We start from the raw sequence: 25,572 nt of genomic DNA, 5'->3' as shown, positions 1-25,572 counted from the left end.
CAGCTTATTAATTAAGTGTCCCATCTGCTGCAGCATGTATTGTCACTTCACTGGGAAGACTAGTTGAATAGTTCTCCCTGACCGAGAGGGGGAAAATGGATCGCCAAGACTTCCTATCTACAGTATGCCTATGCATGTACTCTCATCCTGTCCAACAAGATGAAACATTAGCCAAGGCACCCGACACCAATAATGTAGGAGTCGTATTTCGTGTCAAACTTTGACCATCTATTTAACTAATAAAATGTTAATGCATGTCACCAAAAATCATATCACTTGATTCGTATTTGAACATAGTTTTTAATGGTATAGTTTTTTATGACATGCATTGACACTTTGTTAGTTAAATTTACGGTCAAAATTTTACACTAAGTACGAAGGGGACCATTAAACCAGGACGGAGGTTTATATACAGGTCAATAAAAAATCATCAACCAAGGTAGTAGTAAATGATGAGTGCCCGAAGAATTTGTTCCGATAGTACTCAATAATGGGCTCATTTTCCTCAAGAAAATTGTTTTTACAAACGTATTAATTGGAATGCATGCGTGAGGAACAAATGACCAGAACTATTACATGCATTGGTGAGTTTTCTCTTAATTCTTGTATGAAACGTTTTAATGAAGCTTGAAATATGAACATGTCAATGGGAGGGAGTAAAAGCCTCATGCATGCATGCAACATGCAACACTCACACGTACACATGCACGCACGCAACACTCACGCATCCATGCGGCACACAGCACACGACGAAACACACACGCTCACGCTCAAGTGCTCAACCTACTCCCTCCGTCCGTGAAAGACTATACATATAGAGATTTACATGTTGACCAAGAGGAACCAGAACTTCATGGCATAATTAACGCCCAAAAGTAGAAGACTTATGTGTGGACTCTTGTCGCGCATGCGTAAAGTTTTGTTTAACCGATTTCTTTGCTCTACCAACTGACAGGTGGGACCCAGAAACCAGGTGTCAAGTTAACTAGTCAACAAAGTGCCACGTCGACCCTGTGGCCGGTCAGTAGGGTGCAATATGGTGCTCTATGGTGAGCTAGCGACAGTATAATCACCGCAAAACTATATAGTGACCGTAATGAGCGTATTGTTACATATGTTGGCCGCCGGTGTATTTTTCTCGTTTCAAATTAAGCCATATTAACCAGAAAGGACGCAACATGGACTAGTACTGCTTTGATGTGTCCTGTCAACTCGCCGAATGATGAGAAGCTTGCTTACTACACCCTCTCCCTCGCCCACGCGCGGTAGCTCACAGGACGAGGAGAAGCTTGCTTACTATGTATGCCTCCGCCCTCTCCCTCGCCCATGCGTGTGGTGGCTCGCAGGACGAGGAGAGGGTTTTGACTACAGCGCCCTCTCCCTCTCCCTCGCCCTCGCCCTCATGATGGACGTGCAGCAGTTCATTCGATGTCAGATTGCCAGAAGCATATTGTACTGTAGTATCATCATTGTTGGATCTTCCGAAGAGCCAAGTGCAAGGTTCCCAGGAGTACGAACTGTTGAACCTCCCGAAGAGGCAAAGAGCCAAGAGCAAGGTTTTATAGGAGTTGTCTAATATGTCTCCGTCGTATCTATAATTTTTGATTGTTCCATGACAATATTATTCAACTTTTATATGCTTTTGGCAACTTTTTATACTATTTTTTGGGACTAACATATTGATCTAGTGCCCAGTGCCAGTTCCTGTCTATTGCATGTTTTATGTTTCGCAGAAACCCAATATCAAACGGAGTCCAAACGGGATAAAAACGGACAGAGAATTATTTTGGAATATTTGTGATTTTTGGGAACCAAAATCAACGCGAGACGGTGCCCGAGGGAGCCAGGAGATAGGGGGCGCGCCCTAGGGAGACAGGCGCGCCCTGGACTCTCCTGGCCCCCCTGTAAGGCGGTTGAAGCTCTTCTTTTGCCGCAAGAAATCTAATTTTATGAGAAAGATCCAGGCGAAATATTCACTCCAATTGGAGTTACGGACCTCCGGATATAAAAGAAACAGTGAAGGGGCAGAATCTGAGAACGCAGAAACAAAGAGAAACTGAGAGATAGATCCAATATCGGAGGGGCTCTCGCCTCTCCCAAGCCATGGTAGCCAAGGACCAGAGGGGAAACCCTTCTCCCATCCAGGGAGGAGGTCAAGGAAGAAGAAGAAGAATGGGGGCCCTCTCCCCCTTGCTTCCGATGGCGCCGGAACACCGCCGGGGGCCATCATCACCACCGCAATCTTCATCATCATCACCACGATCTTCAGCAACATCTCCATCACCTTTCCCCATCTATATTCAGCGGTCCACTCTCCCGCAACCCGCTATACCCTCTACTTGAACATGGTGCTTTATGCTTCATATTATTTTCCAATGATGTGTTGCCATCCTATGATGTCTGAGTAGATTTTTGTTATCCTACCGGTGATTGATGAATTGCTATGATTGGTTTGACTTGCATGTTTTATAATTGGTGCTGTCCTATTGTGCCCTCCGTGTCGCGCAAGCGTGAGGGATTCCCGCTGTAGGGTTTGCAATATATTTATGATTTCCTTATGGTGGGTGGCATGAGTGACAGAAGCACAGACCCGAGTAAGTAGGTTGTTTGCGTATGGGAAAAAGGGGACTTGATACTTTAATGTTATGGTTGGGTTTTACCTTAATGATCTTTAGTAGTTGTGGATGCTTGCTAGAGTTCCAGTCATAAGTGCATATGATCCAAGTAGAGAAAGTATGTTAGCTTATGCCTCTCCCTCAAATAGAATTGCAATAGTGATGACGGTCTAGTAAAGTAGTCAATTGCTTAGGGACAGTTTCACAGCTCCTACCACCACTTTTCCACTATATTTACTTGATTGCATCTTTACCTAAACAACCCCTACTTTTTATTTACGTGTTCTTTACTATCTTACAAACCTATCCAACAATACCTACAAAGTACTTCTAGTTTCATACTTGTTCTAGGTAAAGCGAACGTCAAGCGTGCGTAGAGTCATATCAGTGGCAGATAGGACTTGAGAGAGTATTTGTTCTACCTTTAGCTCCTCATTGGGTTCGACGCTCTTACTTATCGAAAGAGGCTACAACTATCCCGTATACTTGCGGGTCATCAAGACCTTTTTCTGGCGCCGTTGCCGGGGAGTCATAGCGTAGGGTGAATATTCTCGTGTGTGCTTGTTTGCTTTATCACTAAGTAATTTTTATTTGTTGTTCTTAGTTGCTCTCTATCTTTAGTTATGGATATGGAAAACGAAATACCAAAAAAATTAGGTGTGCTTGCTACTCATGGAGATGGGGTAACTCCTAAAACCCTCGATTCTCATTATGTGAGAGATATTATGTACTACTTTGGTAATCCTGAGAAAACCCCATTCAACTTTATAATGGGAGACACGTTGGATCAACGTGAATACTTTAGGGATTATCGCTTTACACAAAAAGGGAAACTATTAAGGAATCAAATTAATATGTTGCATTGGTATGCTCGTCAACTATGCTTGAGATATGATATTATTTGTTGCTCTAGGATGAAGGCTCCATACCTTCCCTTTTCATGCAAATTCAATGATAATGAAACCTTAGCTTCTTATGCTAATGGTAGATATGATTACTATGATGTGGAACAAATAGAAGAATTTGATGCTTTTAAGGCTGCTTATGAAATTGAATCTTTGTTTGGAAAGTATGAAGCTTTAAATGATGATGTTTATAGGCCTAAGAATCTTGCTATACTTAGATATTGCTATGAAAATTATGAATACAATTACAATATTAATGCATTTATTGAGGAAGTCTCCACTGTCCAAGAAGAGAATAATATTTTGCAGGAAGCTATGGAAGAAGAAATTGATGAAACTGTGAGCTCATTGGATGAAAAACATGATGAGGAGAGCGAAGAACAAAAGGAGGAAGAGAGGATTGATCACTCATGCCCACCTTCTAATGAGAGTAACTCTTCAACTCATACATTGTTTAATTCCCCTTCGTGCTTACCGAAGGATGATTGCTATGATGATTGCTATGATCCCGTTGATTCTCTTGAAATATCCCTTTTTGATGATGCTTGCTATGCTTGTGGCCAAGATGCCAATATGAATTATGCTTATGGAGATGAACTTGCTATAGTTTCTTATGTTGAACATGAAATTGTTGCTATTGCACCCACGCATGATAGTCCTATTATCTTTTTGAATTCTCCCGACTACACTATATCGGAGAATTTGCGCTTGGTAAGGATTATATTGATCGGTTGCCTTTTACCATTGCATATGATGATTTTGATGAATGTAATAGGCATGTGCTTGCTGCTCCTATTTGCAGTTATTATGAGAGAGGAACTACATCTCTGCCTCTCGCTACAAAAAAATACACTTCCGTGATGATACGTGTTTGTCACAGTAGGTCGCGTTTTTTGTCATGCATGTACATCCATGACAAATTTATGACAGAATCAAGATAGTCATACCTGCGCTGTCATAGAAGTGTTCCATGACATTACTAAAATTATCATCACGGAAGTGTCCACTTCCATGACGATAAATCGCGTGTCATAGACGTGCTTTCGTCAAGGGTGACCGACATGTGGCATCCACCGTAACGGAACGCCGTTAAGCTATCGGGGCGGGTTTTGGATCCGATAACCCGTTAACAGCCCCGACCAATGGGGATTTTCCACGTGTAAAATCATCATTGGCTGGAGGAAACACGTGTCGGCTCATCATTGGGACAGATGTCATCCACTCATTGGACATAAGGCGCCTATGATACGTCGACACGTGGCATGGCCAATCAAGTTTAAATGGGCCGGCCCAACTAAAGGCCCACAAGATTTTGCGGCCCATAATGGGCTGGCCGAGTTAAAGGCCCATGAGATTTTGCGGACTATAATGGGCTGGCCCAGCTAAAGGCCCACAACATTTCGCGGGCCATAATAGGCCGGCCCAGGTAAAGGCCCACAAGATTTTTGTGTACCATAATGGGCCGGCCCAGGTAAAGGCCACAAAATTCTTGCGGATCATAATGGGCCGGCCCCGCTAAAGGCCTACGAGATTTCACCGACATTAATGGGCCGATCCAGCTGTAGGCCCACAAGATTTTGAGGACCCTAGTAGGCCGGCCCATTAACTGGCTGCCATGTTTTGGGCCAAATGTCGGCCCATAATTGATCCGGTCCATTAATGGCCTGCCACATTCCGGTCCTAATAATGGCCCATATAAGATCCGGCCCATTAAAAGCCTCCCACTTTCTGGGCCAAATCACGGCCCAGATCAGGTCCGGCCCTTTAAGAGGCTTTGGGCTCAATTATGGCCCATATTAGATTCGGCCCGTTGACTGGACGCTATGCTTTTGGGCCCACTTGCTAAAGGCCCATTTAGTAATTCGGCCTGATATTAGTTTAGGCCTGTTAAGGGCCCACTTAAAATTTCGGCCCTATTTTAATTTCAGCCTGTTAAAAGCCCGTCATATAGTTAGGCCTAACTACGGCCCGGTTTGCATCCGGCCTGCTCGCAGCCGATATCTGATTGGGCCAAACAAGGACCGAGACAACTTTGGCCTGCTAAAAGCCCGTGAATTGATTCGCACAATCATGGGTCGGGGTCCATTTCGGGCTGCCGTCAGCCCGTGAGCTATTCAGCACATTTTAGGCCCAACCTACTTCTCAGCCTCCTAAAAGCCCATTGAGTTTTCTTGCGAAAAGAGGGTCGGGGTTTACTCGGCCTATTAAAGGACCAAATCTACTAGTGGGCCAGTTTGACGGGGCCCATGATGCGGAACGTACATCGTGATTGCATGACGTCCCGATTATGTACCGTAATTTTACGGTTTGGCCGGTTTACTGCAAAGATAGGATATATATACGGTAAAATAACTGCAGCATCGTGAATAAGAAAAAACCTAGACTATACAATAAAGAAATTACATCAGATTACATCCACTAGGCATCAAAGTTCGCCACTATGATAATAAAGCACAAGCAGACAGCATATTACATACACTGGGCATCAAAAATCGCCACCAGTGCAAATAAACACGCCGACAAAATAATATACAAAACCGACAGCACTTCAATAGAGTTCGAGAAAGGTTAGCCCTGCTGGGGAGCTGCAGCGCAAGCAGCTGAGCTAGATGATGAGACTGCGAATGTTCAACACTTATATCTTCCTCACTCTGAAAGATAAACAAGCAGACAGATGACAGGTTTTGCACATAAAAGTATCAGTGCTGACAATTCATCACATTTCTTACTGACGAATAAAGTGACATAGTTTAAAACTGCATTAACACAATATGGTATTGTGCAGGTCAAGACATGGCAGGAAATGACATTGTGAAGGAGTTGGTAGCTTCACAACACCACTGGATTACAGATCAAGAACTCATAAGTATCAATGGTTAGTGTGCTGTCAATTTATCCCATTTCAGATTGGCAAATAAAGAGACGGTTTAAATAATAGTAGAATGATATGACATTATTCATAGTTAAGACATTGCAGAATATGACATTGTGCTGTAGTGGGTAGGTTCACCACACCACTAGATTACGGATGAAGAATAGAAGCATACATGCAGTGCAAAAGAAGATCACTTGCTCTGTATAGTTTAATTTACATGGTATGAAGAAGGAACTTGGTTGTACAACTGAAAACTTAAATTGAGAAGGACAAACTTTTGTTTATGAACTACATAATAAACTTTAAACATGCAATTTGATGCAAACACCAAAAATAAATAGCTGTTGCAGTCATGCCTAACCAAATATACACAACAAAGTTTGAAGGCTTGAGAAGGACAAACTTACATTACTGGTGAAGACAGGCTCTATAAAGCCCTTGTCCATGCTGATGGGGGGGGGGGCAATTCAAGACGTTTAGCACAGAATCTTCTTCATAAGCATTGCCTTTATTCTACATTTTGTTAAGAGTAAATATAGATGTGATAATATACGAAAAATGGAGAATATTTAAGATAAGATGAAGAGTGATGCTACATAACCAAGTAGCTATAAATGTATGTGCAGTGATACAGGCAAAAGACACTGCCAAGCGCAATGCACAGCTAAACTTCTTTAGTACCAACCTTATGGTTAGAGTAAATATAGATCTGATGTGTAGAAAATGGAGGGCAAAGGAAAATAAGCTGCAGAGTGATGGTACATGAACAACTACCTGTCAATATAAGTACACTGATAAAGGACAACATGTACTTACAAGAACAATGCAGAGCTAAAAAAATTCATTAGCATTGGATATATTCTACACTAATGTAACCATTCATACAGATCAGATAATTTGGAGCGAACAATTGATAAGCAAGCTATCATGCATACTGCTATCACATAATGAACCCGGTATGCATGCAAGTACAATGATACAGGACAACAGGTACTAACAAGAGCAAAGCAGCGGGCAGCATATTTGCGATATCATGTCGTTCTTTTCAAACCGGAATTCTTCTTCGAGCTAATTTCCTGCAAAAAAGATCCGTAAGGCACATGCGCAAAAGTAGAAGTTCAAATTGTCATGTGATATCATAGACAATACCTCATCCTGGGAACGAGACCAGTGCATAACAAGGTTTTTCCATTCAATGTCTTCTAAATTTAGCACAGGAGACTTCACTGGAAATTAGTTTATAGACTTGCCATCAAAGTGTGATTTCCTCAGGTAACACCGATACTGCTGCAATGCTTCCTTGAAAATCACAAGCAAGCTTTGCTCGTCATGACTATCCAGATTGACCCTCACCTAGTTACAACAATGCAATGTAAATCATTGATGTGTTCGATCAACAGAAAACAGGAAAATAATAACCATGAATAATAGCACTTACACGTAAGTTGGACAGGAAGATGTGAAAATGGTGTTTGTCTTCACTATAATCTTCCCATGATGAGAATATATGCATGTAGTCCCTAACAACATTGAAAGCATTGTCTTTTAAATTGGGAATAAATGGAATGGGGTTCCAATCTGCAGGAATTGGCCGTCTCTGCAGTTGGGATAGGTCTTCGGCCAGTGGACTTGCTGTACTTTTTGTTGGAGTGGGATTTTTCTATGGTACGGCTGGTGCTATGGCAAATGAAATCGGTATACCTTTTGCTGGAGTGTAGGTCCTGTGTGGTGGGGCTAGTGGTGTGGCCAGTGAAGTATGGGTACAGTCTGCTGGAGTCGGTCCTATGTTTTGTGTCACTGGTTGTACAGCCAATATAAGTGGGGCGCTGTCTGATTTCTCCGGCACCACCATGTTTTTCAAGGACTTTGCTGGTGCTCATTCAGGTTCGGCAATCACCCTCTTCGTTTTTGATGTCTGATGCACAAGAACAACATTTGAGTGGAAAAACATGGTATGACGACAGATGGAATATGTATTGATAATGGATGGGCATGGCATCTCGAGTTATATGATGAGTAAACTAAGCAGATGGTGGTGTAACAAAGTAGAAGAAATGCAAGACAACATATGCAAGATACACGCAATCAATAAAACCTTGCCAAATTAGAACAGGCACCTTGATGGGTGAACAGGACAGGCCATCTGCCTTTGACTCCTCGAGGTTAGAATAGTCATTAGGATGATATTTTGAACAAGAATCAACAGGTGGGGAGCGTACGAGTTTCATTGCTTCCAGAATGGCACTCAATGCCTTGGTGCCAATTTTGTAAGTCATTATAGTGTTCCACAATATTCTTATGATGCGTGGATTCTGATATTCACTGTAATTGCGAATAATATCTAAGAACCATGAAAACATAAATAGTTGTGAGATTATCTTTGTAATGCAGATAATATTCTAATATAGGGGCGCCCCTGTAAACACTTATGTGCTATCACTGGATTCTGATGAGAGAGCTCATGTGTGCTGTAATATCGTGCGTGCATTTATATAATATGGCACAAGTACACAAAAAATAGGCTCCAGAAGTAAGGATAGCTGGCAGATGATAGGTTGATAATATATTGTATAGAGAGTTTATTGCCAAACCATGATAACAAGAGCACACAGCAACTAGGCAGATCAAAGTGTACATAACAGGGGTACACCATAACCACGATATATAAATCGGGAAAGTGGAACTGGCTTAAAAATACGGTGTTGTATTGCCGCTAGTAATTGAAAGCCTATCGATCACGTACATGCCAGCACTATCGAACATGGTAAAGAAGAGCAAGCAGATTTTGGATAATAAAATGTTGGTTGCGCAGTGCCCACACATGATGAACCAGAGCGCATTAAGAATGCAACTCCCAGCTATCTCTCGACCATTTCAGGCGGTTGGATGAAGATCCTACGTCTCCTAACCCTTCTTCTTCCTCGTCTCTGATTCTTCCCATACAGAACACCGCACGGGCCGCCGGCCGGACCACCGGCCCCCACCGCCTGTGTTCCACCGCCACCCCCACCCCCACCCGCGTCGAGTTTTCTTTGTTCAGCGAGGCCCCACAACCACCCGAGCCCCTTGGATCGCACCGGCGAACTCCGGCCGTAACGAGGGAGGAGACCCACTGCCGGCCGCACCGTTATCTCTGGCCGAGCGCCGGCGTGGGAGGTCCTCCGATCCCTTCGTCGTTGCCTGTGGGTGGATCCGACCTCCCACCGCCCACCTATCCACATCCCGACGACCTTCAGGTATATGTTCTTTCGAAACCGCCTTAGCTCTACTTCCCCAGCTCGCTACGTCGCTGCATGTGCATCATTTTCTACCTCTCAGCCCCTCTTGGTCGGTTGGTCCAATGTTACCTATTTTTTCTTCTTCTATTGTTAGAGGTAAAGCTACTTCATGGAGTCGAATCTTGTACTCCCTTCGTCCAAAAATACTTGTCATTGAAATAAAGTGGGGGTGGGGGATTTAGTATGTACATCGGACTTGGTACAAACAGGAAGGAAAGGGGATGAAAGTAGTACAGACTGGTCATCCTGTTGGGAAACGTTGCAGAAAACTAAAAATTTTCCTACGGTTTCACCAAGATCCATTTATGAGTTCATCTAAGCATTGAGTCAAGGGAGTGAGTTTGCATCTACATACCACTTGTAGATCGCGTGCGGAAGCGTTCGAGGGAACGGTGATGATGGAGTCGTACTCGACATGATTCAGATCACCAATGACCAAGTGCCGAACGGACAGCACCTCCGCATTCAACACACGTACGGGACGGACGACATCTCCTCCGTTTTGATCTAGCAAGGAGGAAGGAGAGGTTGAGGAAGACAGCTCCAACGGCAGCACGACGACGTGGTGTTGGTGGAGAAGCAGCACTCCGGCAGGGCTTCGCCAAGCTCGTGACGGAGCAGGAGAGGTGTTGGGGAGGGGAGGGGCTGCGCCTTGGGTTGTGTGTTGCAGCCCTCCCCTCAGCCCTCTATTTATAGGGGAAGGGGCAAGGGGGGCCGGCCCCTCTAGATGGGATCTAGAGGGGGGGGCAGCGGCCAGGGAGGGGGGACTTGCCCCCCAAGCAAAGGGGGCGCCCCCTCTAGGGTTCCCCCCCCCAACCCTAGGCGCATGGGCCCAAGGGGGGGGGCGCCCAGCCCTCCAGGGGCTGGTGCCCTGCCCCACGCGGCCCATGTGGCCCACCAAGAGGGGTGGCCCCTCCCGGTGGACCCCCGGAACCCTTTCGGTGGCCCCGGTACAATACCGATATGTCACCGAAACTTTCCGGTGTCCGCATGACAACTTCCCATATATAAATCTTTACCTCTGGACCCTTCCGGAACTCCTCGTGACGTCTTGGATCTCATCCGGGACTCCGAACAACATTCGGTAATCACATACAAGTCTTCCTAATAACCCTAGCGTCACCGAACCTTAAGTGTGTAGACCCTACGGGTTCGGGAGACACGCAGACATGACCGAGACGGCTCTCCGGTCAATAACCAACAGCGGGATTCGGATACCCATGTTGGCTCCCACATGCTCCTCGATGATGTCATCGGATGAACCACGATGTCGAGGATTCAAGCAACCCCGTATACTATTCCCTTTGTCAATCGGTACGTTACAAGCCCGAGACTCGATCGTCGGTATCCCAATACCTCGTTCAGTCTCGTTACCGGCAAGTCACTTTACTCATACCGTAATGCATGATCCCGTGACCAAACACTTGGTCCCTTTGAGCTTATTATGATGATGCATTACCGAGTGAGCCTAGAGATACCTCTCCGTCATACGGAGTGACAAATCCCAGTCTCGATCTGTGTCAACCCAACAGACACTTTTGGAGATACCTGTAGTGCACCTTTATAGTCACCCAGTTACGTTGTGACGTTTGGTACACCCAAAGCACTCCTACGGTATCCGGGAGTTACACGATCTCATGGTCTAAGGAAGAGATACTTGACATTGGAAAAGCTCTAGCAAAACGAACTACACGATCTTGTGCTATGCTTAGGATTGGGTCTTGTCCATCACGTCATTCTCCTAATGACGTGATCCCGTTGTCAATGACATCTAATGTCCATAGTCAGGAAACCATGACTATTTGTTGACCAACGAGCTAGTCAACTAGAGGCTTACTAGGGATGTAATGTGGTCTATGTATTCACATGTGTATTACGATTTCCGGATAATACAATTATAGCATGAATAAAAGACAATTATCATGAACAAGGAAATATAATAATAATGCTTTTATTATTGCCTCTAGGGCATATTTCCAACAGTCTCCCACTTGCACTAGAGTCAATAATCTAGTTACATTGTGATGAATCAAACACCCATAGAGTTCTGGTGTTGATCATGTTTTGCTCGCGAGAGAGGTTTAGTCAATGGATCTGCTACATTCAGATCCGTATGTACTTTGCAAATATCTATGTCTCCATCTTGAACATTTTCACGGATGGAGTTGAAACGACGCTTGATGTGCCTGGTCTTCTTGTGAAACCTGGGCTCCTTGGCAAGGGCAATAGCTCCAGTGTTGTCACAGAAGAGTTTGATCGGCCCCGACGCATTGGGTATGACTCCTAGGTCGGTGATGAACTCCTTCACCCAAATAGCTTCATGCGCTGCCTCCGAGGCTGCCATGTACTCCACTTCACATATATACACGTATCCAGTTTGTGACTTAGAGTCATCCAGATCTGTGTCGAAGCTAGCGTCGACGTAACCCTTTACGGCGAGCTCTTCGTCACCTCCATAAACGAGAAACATGTCCTTCGTCCTTTTCAGGTACTTTAGGATATTCTTGACCGCTGTCCAGTGTTCCTTGCCGGGATTACTTTGGTACCTTCCTACCAAACTTACGGCAAGGTTTACATCAGGTCTGGTACACAGCATGGCATACATAATAGATCCTATGGCTGAAGCATAGGGGATGACACTCATCTCTTCTTTATCTTTTGCCGTGGTCGGGCATTGAGCCGAGCTCAATCTCACACCTTGCAATACAAGCAAGAACCCCTTCTTGGACTGATCCATTTTGAACTTCTTCAAAATCTTATCAAGGTATGTGCTTTGTGAAAGACCTATGAGGCGTCTCGATCTATCTCTATAGATCTTGATGCCTAATATATAAGCAGCTTCTCCAAGGTCCTTCATTGAAAAACACTTATTCAAGTAGGCGTTAATGCTGTCCAAAAGTTCTATCATTTCCCATCAAAAGTATATCATCTACATATAATATGAGAAATGCTACAGAGCTCCCACTCACTTTCTTGTAAACGCAGGCTTCTCCATAAGTCTGCATAAATCCAAACGCTTTGATCATCTCATCAAAGCGAATGTTCCAACTCCAAGATGCTTGCACCAGCCCATAAATGGATCGCTGGAGCTTGCATACTTTGTTAGCATTCTTAGGATCGACAAAACCCTCCGGCTGCATCATATATAGTTCTTCCTTAAGATGCCCGTTAAGGAATGCCGTTTTGACGTCCATCTGCCATATCTCATAATCATAGTATGCGGCAATTGCTAACATGATTCGGACGGATTTAAGCTTCGCTACCGGAGAGAAAGTCTCATCGTAGTTAATCCCTTGAACTTGCCGATAACCCTTAGCGACAACTCGAGCTTTATAGATGGTGACATTTCCATCCGCGTCCGTCTTCTTCGTCAAGATCCATTTGTTTTCTATCCCTCGCCGATCATCGGGCAAGTCAGTCAAAGTCCATACTTTGTTTTCATACATGGATTCTATCTCGGATTTCATGGCTTCTAGCCATTTGTTGGAATCTGGGCCCACCATTGCTTCTTCATAGTTCGAAGGTTCACCGTTGTCCAACAACATGATTTCTAGGACAGGGTTGCCATACCACTCTGGTGCGGAACGTGTCCTTGTGGACCTACGAAGTTCAGTAGCAACTTGATCCGAAGTACCTTGATCATCATCATTATTTTCCTCTTCAGTTGGTGTAGGCATCACAGGAACATTTTCGTGAGCTGCACTACTATCCCGTTCAAGAGGCAGTACTTCATCGAGTTCTACTTTCCTCCCACTTACTTCTTTCGAGAGAAACTCTTTTTCTAGAAAGGATCCGTTCTTGGCAACAAAGATCTTGCCCTCGGATCTTAAGTAGAAGGTATACCCAATGGTTTCTTTAGGGTATCCTATGAAGACGCATTTTTCTGACTTGGGTTCGAGCTTTTCAGGTTGAAGTCTCTTGACATAAGCATCGCATCCCCAAACTTTTAGAAACGACAGCTTAGGTTTCTTCCCAAACCATAATTCATACGGTGTCGTCTCAACGGATTTAGACGGTGCCCTATTTAAAGCGAATGTAGCTGTCTCTAGAGCGTATCCCCAAAATGATAGCCGTAGATCGGTAAGAGACATCATAGATCGCACCATATCCAATAGAGTGCGATTACGACGTTCGGACACACCGTTACGCTGAGGTGTTCCAGGCGGCGTGAGTTGTGAAACGATTCCACATTTTCTTAAGTGTGTACCAAATTCGTGACTTAAATATTCTCCTCCACGATCCGATCGTAAGAACTTTATCTTTCGGTCACGTTGATTCTCTACTTCATTCTGAAATTCCTTGAACTTTTCAAAGGTCTCAGACTTGTGTTTCATCAAGTAGACATACCCATATCTACTCAAGTCATCAGTGAGAGTGAGAACATAACGATATCCTCCGCGAGCCTCAACGCTCATTGGACCGCACACATCGGTATGTATGATTTCCAACAAGTTGGTTGCTCGCTCCATTGTTTCGGAGAACGGGGTCTTGGTCATTTTGCCTATGAGGCATGGTTCGCATGTGTCAAATGATTCATAATCGAGAGACTCTAAAAGTCCATCAGCATGGAGCTTCTTCATGCGCTTGACACCAATGTGACCAAGGCGGCAATGCCACAAGTATGTGGGACTATCGTTATCAACTTTACATCTTTTGGTATTCACGCTATGAATATGTGTAACATTACGTTCGAGATTCATTAATAATAAACCATTGACCATCGGGGCATGACCATAAAACATATCTCTCATATAAATAGAACAACAATTATTCTCGGATTTAAATGAGTAGCCATCTCGTATTAAACGAGATCCAGATACAATGTTCATGCTCAAACTTGGTACTAAATAACAATTATTGAGGTTTAAAACTAATCCCGTAGGTAAATGTAGAGGTAGCGTGCCGACGGCGATCACATCGACCTTGGAACCATTCCCGACGCGCATCGTCACCTCGTCCTTCGCCAGTCTCCGCTTATTTCGCAGCTCCTGCTGTGAGTTACAAATGTGAGCAACGGCACTGGTATCAAATACCCAGGAGTTACTATGAGTACTGGTAAGGTACACATCAATTACATGTATATCAAATATACCTTTAGTGTTGCTGGCCTTCTTGTCTGCTAAGTATTTGGGGCAGTTCCGCTTCCAGTGACCCTTCCCTTTGCAATAAAAGCACTCAGTTTCAGGCTTGGGTCCATTCTTTGACTTCTTCCCGGCAACTGGCTTACCGGGCGCGGCAACATCTTTGCCGTCCTTCTTGAAGTTCTTCTTACCCTTGCCCTTCTTGAACTTAGTGGTCTTATTGACCATCAACACTTGATGTTCTTTCTTGATTTCAACCTCTGCTGACTTCAGCATTGAAAATACTTCAGGAATGGTCTTCACCATCCCCTGCATATTGTAGTTCATCACAAAGGTCTTGTAGCTTGGTGGGAGCGACTGAAGGATTCTATCAATGACCACCTCATCTGGGAGGTTAATGTCCAGCTGGGACAGGCGGTTGTGCAACCCAGACATTTTGAGTATATGCTCACTGACAGAACTATTTTCCTCCATCTTACAACTATAGAACTTGTCGAAGACTTCATATCTCTCGACCCGGGCATGAGCTTGGAAAACTAGTTTCAGCTCCTCGAACATCTCATATGCTCCGTATTGCTCAAAACGCTTTTGGAGCCCCGGTTCTAAGCTGTAAAGCATGCCGCACTGAACAAGGGAGTAATCATCAGCGCGAGACTGCCAAGCATTCATAATGTCTTGGTTCTCTAGGACGGGAGCGTCACCTAGCGGTCCTTCTAGGACATATTGTTTCCTGGCAGCTATGAGGATGATCCTCAGGTTTCGGACCCAGTCCGTATAGTTGCTTCCATCATCTTTCAGCTTGGTTTTCTCTAGGAACGCGTTGAAGTTCATGTTGACATGAGCGTTGGCCATTTGATCTACAAGACATATTTGCAAAGGTTTTAGACTAAGTTCATGATAATTAAGTTCATCTAATCAAATTATTGTAATGAACTCCCACTCAGATTAGACATCCCTCTAGTCATCTAAGTGTTACACGATCCGAGTCGACTAGGCCGTGTCCGATCATCACGTGAGACGGACTAGTCATCGTCGGTGAACATCTCCATGTTGATCGTATCTTCCATACGACTCGTGTTTGACCTTTCGGTCTCTGTGTTCCGAGGCCATGTCTGTACATGCTAGGCTCGTCAAGTTAACCCTAAGTGTTCTGCATGTGTAAATCTGTCTTACACCCGTTGTATGTGAACGTAAGGATCTATCACACCCGATCATCACGTGGTGCTTCGAAACGACGAACTTTAGCAACGGTGCACAGTTAGGGGGAACACTTTCTTGAAATTATTATAAGGGATTATCTTATTTACTACCGCCGTTCTAAGTAAACAAGATGCATAAAACATAATAAACATCACATGCAATTATATAGTAGTGACATGATATGGCCAATATCATATAGCTCCTTCGATCTCCATCTTCGGGGCTCCATGATCATCTTCGTCACCGACATGACACCATGATCTCCATCATCATGATCTCCATCATTGTGTCTTCATGAAGTTGTCACGCCAACGACTACTTCTACTTCTATGGCTAACGCGTTTAGCAATAAAGTAAAGTAATTTACATGGCGTTCTTCAATGACACGCAGGTCATACAAAAATAAAGACAACTCCTATGGCTCCTGCCGGTTGTCATACTCATCGACATGCAAGTCGTGATTCCTATTACAAGAACATGATCTCATACATCACAATATATCATTCATCATTCATCACAACTTCTGGCCATATCACATCACATGACAATTGCTGCAAAAACAAGTTAGACGTCCTCTAATTGTTGTTGCATCTTTTACGTGGCTGCAATTGGGTTCTAGCAAGAATGTTTTCTTACCTACGAATAACCACAACATGATTTTGTCAACTTCTATTTACCCTTCATAAGGACCCTTTTCATCGAATCCGCTCCAACTAAAGTGGGAGAGACAGACACCCGCCAGCCACCTTATGCAACTAGTGCATGTCAGTCGGTGGAACCGGTCTCATGTAAGCGTACGTGTAAGGTTGGTCCGGGCCGCTTCATCCCACAATACCGCTGAAGCAAGATAAGACTAGTAGCGGCAAGCAAGTTGACAAGATCTACGCCCAAAACAAAATTGTGTTCTACTCGTGCAATAGAGAACTACGCATAGACCTAGCTCATGATGCCACTGTTGGGGAACGTTGCAGAAAATTAAAAAATTTCCTACAGTTTCACCAAGATCCATCTATGAGTTCAACTAAGCAATGAGTCAAGGGAGTGAGTTTGCATCTACATACCACTTGTAGATCGCGTGCGGAAGCGTTCGAGGGAACGGTGATGATGGAGTCGTACTCGACGTGATTCAGATCACCGATGACCAAGTGCCGAACGGACAGCACCTCCACGTTCAACACACGTACGGGACGGACGACGTCTCCTCCGTTTTGATCCAGCAAGGAGGAAGGAGAGGTTGAGGAAGACAGCTCCAACGGCAGCACGACGGCGTGGTGTTGGTGGAGAAGCAGCACTCCGGCAGGGCTTCGCCAAGCTCGTGACGGAGGAGGAGAGGTGTTGGGGAGGGGAGGGGCTGCGCCTTGGGTTGTGTGTTTCAGCCCTCCCCTCACCCCTCTATTTATAGGGGAAGAGGCAAGGGGGGCCGGCCCCTCTAGATGGGATCTAGAGGGGGGCGGCGGCCTGGGAGGGGGGACTTGCCCCCCAAGCAAAGGGGGCGCCCCCTCTAGGGTTCCCCCCCCAACCCTAGGCGCATGGGCCCAAGGGGGGGGGCGCCCAGCCCTCCAGGGGCTGGTGCCCTGCCCCACGCGGCCCATGTGGCCCACCAAGAGGGGTGGACCCTCCCGGTGGACCCCCGGAACCCTTCCAGTGGCCCCGGTACAATACCGATATGTCACCGAAACTTTCCGGTGTCCACATGACAACTTCCCATATATAAATCTTTACCTCCGGACCCTTCCGGAACTCCTCGTGACGTCCTGGATCTCATCCGGGACTCCGAAAAACATTCGGTAATCACATACAAGTCTTCCTAATAACCCTAGCGTCACCGAACCTTAATTGTGTAGACCCTACGGGTTCGGGAGACACGCAGACATGACCGAGACGGCTCTCTGGTCTATAACCAACAGCGGGATCCGGATACCCATGTTGGCTCCCACATGCTCCTCGATGATGTCATCGGATGAACCACGATGTCGAGGATTTAAGCAACCCCGTATACTATTCCCTTTGTCAATCGGTACGTTACAAGCCCGAGACTCGATCGTCGGTATCCCAATACCTCATTCAGTCTCGTTACAGGCAAGTCACTTTACTCGTACCGTAATGCATGATCTCGTGACCAAACACTTGGTCACTTTGAGCTCATTATGATGATGCATTACCGAGTGGGCCCAGAGATACCTCTCCGTCATACGGAGTGACAAATCCCAGTCTCGATCCGTGTCAACCCAATAGACACTTTCGGAGATACCTGTAGTGCACCTTTATAGTCACCCAGTTACGTTGTGACGTTTGGTACACCCAAAGCACTCCTACGGTATCCGGGAGTTACACGATCTCATGGTCTAAGGAAGAGATACTTGACATTGGAAAAGCTCTAGCAAAACGAACTACACGATCTTGTGCTATGCTTAGGATTGGGTCTTGTCCATCACGTCATTCTCCTAATGACGTGATCCCGTTGTCAATGACATCTAATGTCCATAGTCAGGAAACCATGACTATCTGTTGACCAATGAGCTAGTCAACTAGAGGCTTACTAGGGACGTATTGTGGTCTATGTATTCACACGTGTATTACGATTTCCGGATAATACAATTATAGCATGAATAAAAGACAATTATCATCAACAAGGAAATATAATAATAATGCTTTTATTATTGCCTCTAGGGCATATTTCCAACACATCCAACCGGTCTCTTGGTCGAAAAGGGAAATATAGGGGTAACGCTGTACACAGTGGTATGACCAGGACTAGATTTGCTATCCACACATAGGAGTAGGTGGCTAGAGTGAACAAAAATGGGACCAACCCATATATGTTTCTTGGATGTTTGTTTCTCGGGGCAACAAACTATGAATCACCACTTTATGCCCCTGTTTACGTACATGGTGCTGTACTGCTGGTGCACCCACTGTCCCAAGCCCTTATACCAAATATTTAGGCTCCGGTCGGAATAAAGGGGCAGAAAACATAGGTCTTTATGAAAATAGAGGAATAGGAAAGGAATGTAGGTATGAAACTATGGAACAACGAACCGGAGGAAACTCGCAAGAGAATGTGTTTGGATGGACTACGAAATGTACATATTTGTTTTTTTAGAGTAGCATGCTTGGCAGTATGAGATGCTATTTGTTTATTCAGCTGCACAGTGACTACTCTTGTCCTCACCTCACGTACCACACATAGGTTGATTTTTTTATTCCGGCAAACACAGCACAACAACCTGTCTAATGCATGGCAGTGAGCGCCTGCCTCGGGCTTCCGCCCAAAAAATGAGCAGCGCGTGGATGTTTCTAATCCGATGGAATCAGTACTACCAGACCAGCTTTCCTATGAAACACTATTCACCTTTCCCTTGTTCCGAATGGTTGGAAGGGAAAGAATACCGTAGGAATTGTCTTCCTATGAAAATCTTGCACCAAACATGTGAACCGAACGCAGCCTTAGCTGTTCTTAATATAATGTCCCTGGTAAAAAATCAAGCCATGCCACTGTTTTTGCCTGTAATTGTTTGAGACTCTGACAAGTTTAGCCAAATGTTTTTGCCTGTAATTGTTTGAGACTCTGACTGTTTCCTCTATGCCTTTTTGTGCAAACAGGGATATCCAATTCACCTGGTTGTTGTTGTGCCTTTTGGTGCACTGCAGAAAACTCTTCTTAAAAGAAGTGACTTTTGTGCTGTTTAACTGGAATGTTAGATGGAATAGTTGGTTCATTTTGGTGTAACTGCACAAAGGGAGATCTATGTTCCAATCCTCATCATCTATATTGGCGCCATAACCTTCCTTTAGGTAAGAGTGATATTTAATGCATGTGTTCATCTCTATTTTCCGACTGCCATGAGAAAATAATGCTATTTTTTACTAGTACACTTGTACTCCCTCACTGACAAAACCAATTCTGAATTAGAAGGCCAATCATGTACTTGGTTTCACCAACTGGTGAGGAGAAAGAGAAACAGAGCATGAAGAGGAAGAAGAAGAAGAATAAACAGTGCCAAGGCGATCTTGCTGAAGCCAGAGACCTATGTCGAGGCTATTCAAGGGCTCCGGCAACGACTACCTTACATGTCAGACGATCCTCCAGGGAGCCCTTCCACTTCTGATGTCTCACTTAATTAATTAGGAGTACTTAAGTACCACTAATTTATTACTGCCTAATTTTCCTGTTGGAGTTAAACAAATCTTTAGTAGGACCCTATGCTGAATCATGTACGTGTGAATTTTTGTCTATGGAGGTGAATCATGTGGTGGAGCAGGGAGGGAATATTATTAGTGTCATGACATAATAGTGCTATTGTTTTGCATGTATATTTATTGCCATTGGTTCAATGAGGTAATGTTTTGCGTATTGTCCATCATGAATTTGATGCTACTGTTTGAGTAATATGCTAATGTCTTCCTATCCTTTCTCACTAAGCTAATGAAGGTTTCACCATGTTCCTACTTGTGCAAACAGGGATCATGTTGTGCCAATCATACATTTTAGTGGTACTACAGAAGACAATACAATGAACTGTATCCCAGCCAGTGCTTTAACTCTGCTGGAAGTTCTTGATAATCTTTCGATATAATCTCAGCACTGGTAAACAAGAGTGATTTCAACCATACATTTAAAGTGCACAAAAATATATACTATTGTGTGGTTCTAGTGAGTGCTTTATTATCTCTTATGGGACTACATGAATAAGCTTTTTTTCTCAGGTTGGTACGGGCCTAAGGCCTTCATCCATATTAGTTTGCTGTCATCTCTATTTGTATCGTGCTACTATCATGAGAAACTCCTTTATCTTTGCAATTTTAAGTTTTGCAACCTATGATAAATGGCAATGCTTTGAGTGTTGAGTTGAGCTAATTGGCACTGATTAAATAAACTAATACCTCTCTTTAAGCAAGACTACTATGTTGCTAACTTTACCCATTAAGATAATGAGGGTGCTTCTATTTGTTAGTGTATGTTTCATCAACTAGTCCCACTATTACAGTAATCTCACTCTCTCAATATATGTGCCAACAGGGATGCTTGATTTTGGTGGAACTACACAAAAACTTTGGGTGCTTCATTGCCTCGACAGCTTCCATCCTTTCCTGTCAGTCGCTAATCTCCGCTTGCTTTCTTCCTTTGCTGTCAGTCACTTGGCTTATCTCGGCTTCCAGTCAAAGGAAATAGTAATTGATATGCTACCTCACACAGGTTGGTACTGGTCTTTGTCTTGACTATTGTGCCTGTCATATGTATTGGTAATTTGGTATTGTGCTACTGTTTGCCGATTTCATGAAGGAGTAATTTGGAGCCTGAACTCCCAGGAAAATTATTACATCGGGTGATTTCAGTAGAACTGCACAAAATGATCAGATGGACAGGTACTTATGTTGCTGCTATGTACTCCAAAGTTCACTCAGACAAGCATCGATGTTGACAAGAAGTGCCTATATTCATTCGAGTATCAACCAGCGTCAACCAATTGTCAAACTCCAAGTATTAGGAGAGTGAACGCCAAAAATATTGCTTTGTGCATAGCCCATAAAAACGCAGTCCAGTCTTTGGTCCCGACTTGTGCCTTTAGTTTATCGGCACATATGGTAGCGAACTATATGGCATGGAGCCTAAAAATTCCAGACAAGTTGGTTGACGCGTATATTCATCTGGCACTTAATCAGTCTGCACGCCAAGGATGCTCCATTTTCAGTTGAACTGCACAAAAAATTTGGGTGGTTCATTTTCTCAACCGTCTCCTTTCTCGTCTGCAATGTAGAATTTTGGCGAGATACAGGACCAAGATGAGCCAGTAAACTAGTTGGATGAAAGTAGTGGCCAAGTTGCTCAAACCTCCCTCGGCACGAGGCCACTATTTGAGGATAAACCTACAAGCAAAGTTCAGATTGTCTGTGCTGCCTCTTATGTACTCGAAAGTTTACTCGTACAAGAACTAATTTTAGCAAGAAGTACCTCTGATTGAACACCATTTACTAGTTTGTACCCTAGGTAATTAAAGTTCGTCCATGGATCATATTGGTTGTGATCTCAATCATTTGGATGCATAAACATACTGAACATGTGTATATCTGAATCTTTTTGTGAATTATGTATGAATATTGTCGTGTGATCTATCAATCATTTGGATGCATAGATATGCTGAGCTTGGGTATATATGAATCTTTTGAGTTGTTGATAGTGAATGTTGGCTATGAATATGAACGTGTCCTGTGAACCTGAGTTTGATATGAATTGCAACAGAACCAGTTATAACCCTTCTCCTCCTCTCAATCTGCGACTCCACTGCCGCGTTTTCCCATCTCTGAGTCGTTCCCGTCCGGGGCCTCGCCGTCGTCCACCGCCTCGCTGTGTTTGGTGCGGCGTGGTCAACAAACGAGAGTCATCAGAAGTGGACTGTACATGGAGAGCCTGACGGCTGGGACCCACGAGGTCCATGGTCGCACGCAAGGAAAGTTCCTCCTTATTAAGCTGAAAAAAATGTTTCCTCCACCTGACAGCTGGAACCCACCGGCTGTATCTTTGCACGGAAGGAAGTGCCTCCTTGTTTTGGTGGCTGACTTGTGGGCCTACTAAGCGGACGTGTACGCACGGCTTTGTCAACTTAATCAACAAATGATTCTAGCAGTTGGACCATTGGATGTTAATCCAACAGTTGTGCTCCTTCTTCAACCTCTATTCTTGCTCCTGTCTCCCGTGGGTGGCACCGCGGCTGTGTTGCCGCGCACCCGAACCACTAAAGTTTCCCACTCCTCTCCATCTGCGACTCCACTGCCCCGTCTTCCCCATCTCCGGGTCGTTCCAGTATGGGTGCGCTCGGCACGGTGTGGTCAACAACCGAGAGTCATCGGAAGATGACTATACATGAGAGGCTGACAGTGGGGACGCACCACGCCCATGGACGCATGCATGCAATGGAACGCGGCGAGGTCAATGTGGTCAAGGAACGACTTCCATCGGAAGTATACTGTACGTGGAGAGTCTCAGCTGGGTCCACGGCCGCAGCAAATAAGTGCCTCCTTATTACGTGGAAAATAATGATTCCTCCAACTGACAGCAGGGACCCACTGGACAGGCCACCGTATTTTGCGAAAAAAACGTTTGCCCCCTGACTGCTGGGACCACCCACCTGATGGGCCACCGTATTTTGCGAAAAAAACGTCCCCCCCGTGTCATCTCGGACCCACCGGAAGTGCCTCCTTATTACGCACAAAAAAATGAATACTCCCCCTGCTAGCTGGGACCCACCTTGGTGGGAGGCTGACTTGTGGGCCTACTAAGTTGATGGGGACGAAGGGCTTTGTCAATTTAGTCAATATGAACGATTCTAGCTCCAGTGACCGTACGATGTCCATCCAACGACCGTAGTGCTTCTTTAACCTCTGGTCTTCTTGCTTCAGCCGCCCAAACCAGCGCCGGTCGTGCCTCATGCTCCTGCCTCCCGTGGCCGGCTGTGTTGCCGCGGAGGACTCACCGCCCCCTACTATTCCCACCGCTGGCCAGGCCCTGCGGCGGCGGCAGCCTCACACCACAGCCGAACCAATGAACCCTCGTACTCCTCTCTGCACGGGCTTCCACTGCCGCGTCTTCCCCGGCTCCGCGTCGTCCCCTTCCTAGGCCTCGCCGTCGTCCACCGATGTGGTGCTCTCCGCGCGGCGTGGTCAACGTGGTCTAGGAACGACCTCCATCGGAAGAGTATTGTACGTGGAGAGGCTGACAGCTGGGTCCATGGCCACAGCCCAGTTTTTTTGTGATTTGCCAAGTAAGTCGCTTTGTCAGGCTTGTTGGGCTGAAAATCTTTCAAGACGAGGAGAGCTTTCATTCGGCTGGCCGAGAAAATGGCCCATCGGTAATGAGAAATGGGTTGTACATTTTTGAAACACATCAAACCGGCAATTAGTTTTAAATATCTTTTTTTTTCATTTCGAGATTTTAAATTACATTAATTTTTATGTGTGGAGAATCTGTTGGATTTTATATTGATATAAATTTATTTTTAAAATTAGTTTGAATGTGAGTCAATATTTCGGGATTAAAAACAGTTCGGACCGCACCAAAATGTGCAAAATTTCTTATAATTTTTTAACCGTGGCCACAGTATGGGCTGTAATGCTAACAAAAAGAATATGGGCGCCAAAAAAACCTTAAGAATTAGCAAATGGGTTGTAAATTATTAGAAATAATGGCAGATGGGTTGTATGCTGTTTTCCACAAATTTGAGGCTTTCCTAAAAAAAAGGTTGACGCACAAGCAGTGACTGTTGGATTGCCATCCAACGGCCGTCGTGCTTCTTCAATCTCTGCTCTTCCTGCTCCAGCCGCTCAAACAAGCGCTGGCGGGACTACCTGCTCCCTCCTCCCCGCGGCCGGCTCTGCTGCCGCGCAGGCCTCACCGCCCCACCGTACTCCCATCGCTGCCCTAGCCATCCCTCTACTCACCCACACCTGCTTTTATTCTCCGGCGACGGCAGACGAACCAGTAAACCCTCATACAGTCGTACTCCCCTCCGCGTGGGAAACAACTGCCGAGTCTTCCCTGCCTCCGCATCGTTCCTTTCCTAGGCCTCGCCATCGTCCACCGCACTGGTGCTCTCTGTGCGGCCTGGTCAACATGGTCAACGACCGACATGCATCTGAAGTGGAGTGTACGTGGAGAGGCCGACAGCTGGGTCCACGGCCGCACGCAAGGAAATGCCTCCTTATTATGCGCAAAATAATGATTCCTCCACCTGACATCAGAGACCCACCAGCTATATCTTCGTACGCAAGGAAGTGCCTCCTTATTACGCACAAAAAAAATGAATACTCCGCCTGTTAGCTGGGACCCAGTATAGTGGCAGGCTGACTTGTGGGCCTACTAAGTTGAGGGGGACGGAGGGCTTTGTCAACTTAGTCAATAATATGCACGATTCTAGCTCCAGTGACCGTATGATGTCCATCCAACACCCGTAGTGCTTCTTCAACCTCTGGTCTTCTTGCTCCAGCCGCCCAAACCAGCGTCGGTCGTGCCTCGTGCTCCTACCTCCCGTGGCCGGCTGCGATGTGGCGGAGGCCTCACTGCCCCCTACTACTCCCACCGCTAGCCAAGCCATCCCTCTACTCACCCACACCCCCTGTTATTCTGCGGCGACGGCAGCCTCACCCTCGCACTCCTCTTCGCGTGGGCATCCACTTCAGCGTCTTCCCCGGCTCCGCGTAGTCCCCTTCCTAGGCCTCGCCATCGTCCACCACCGTGGTGCTCTCAGCGCGGTGTGGTCAATGTGGTCAACGACTGACTTCCATCGGAAGAGTACTATGTGTGGAGAGGCTGACAGCTGGGTCCACGGCGGCCGCAAGGAAGTGCCTCCTTATTACACGCAAAATAATTATTCCTCCACCTGACAGAAGGGACCCACCGGACGGGCCACCAGTATTTCGCGAAAAAAACGTTTCCCCCCTGACTGCTGGGACCCAGCAGCTACATCTTCACACGCAAGGAAGTGCGTCTGGGCAAAAAAAAAAGATTCACCCCCCTGACTGCTGGGACCCACCAGCTACATCTTCACACGCAAAGGAAGTGCATCCGGGCAAAAAAAAACGATTCGCCCCTCTGACTGCTGGGACCCACCAGCTACATTTTCG

This window comes from Triticum dicoccoides, chromosome 1B (genome assembly GCF_002162155.2).
Source record: "Triticum dicoccoides isolate Atlit2015 ecotype Zavitan chromosome 1B, WEW_v2.0, whole genome shotgun sequence".
Lineage (NCBI taxonomy): Eukaryota > Viridiplantae > Streptophyta > Magnoliopsida > Poales > Poaceae > Triticum > Triticum dicoccoides.
This window is presented reverse-complemented; position numbering follows the sequence as displayed.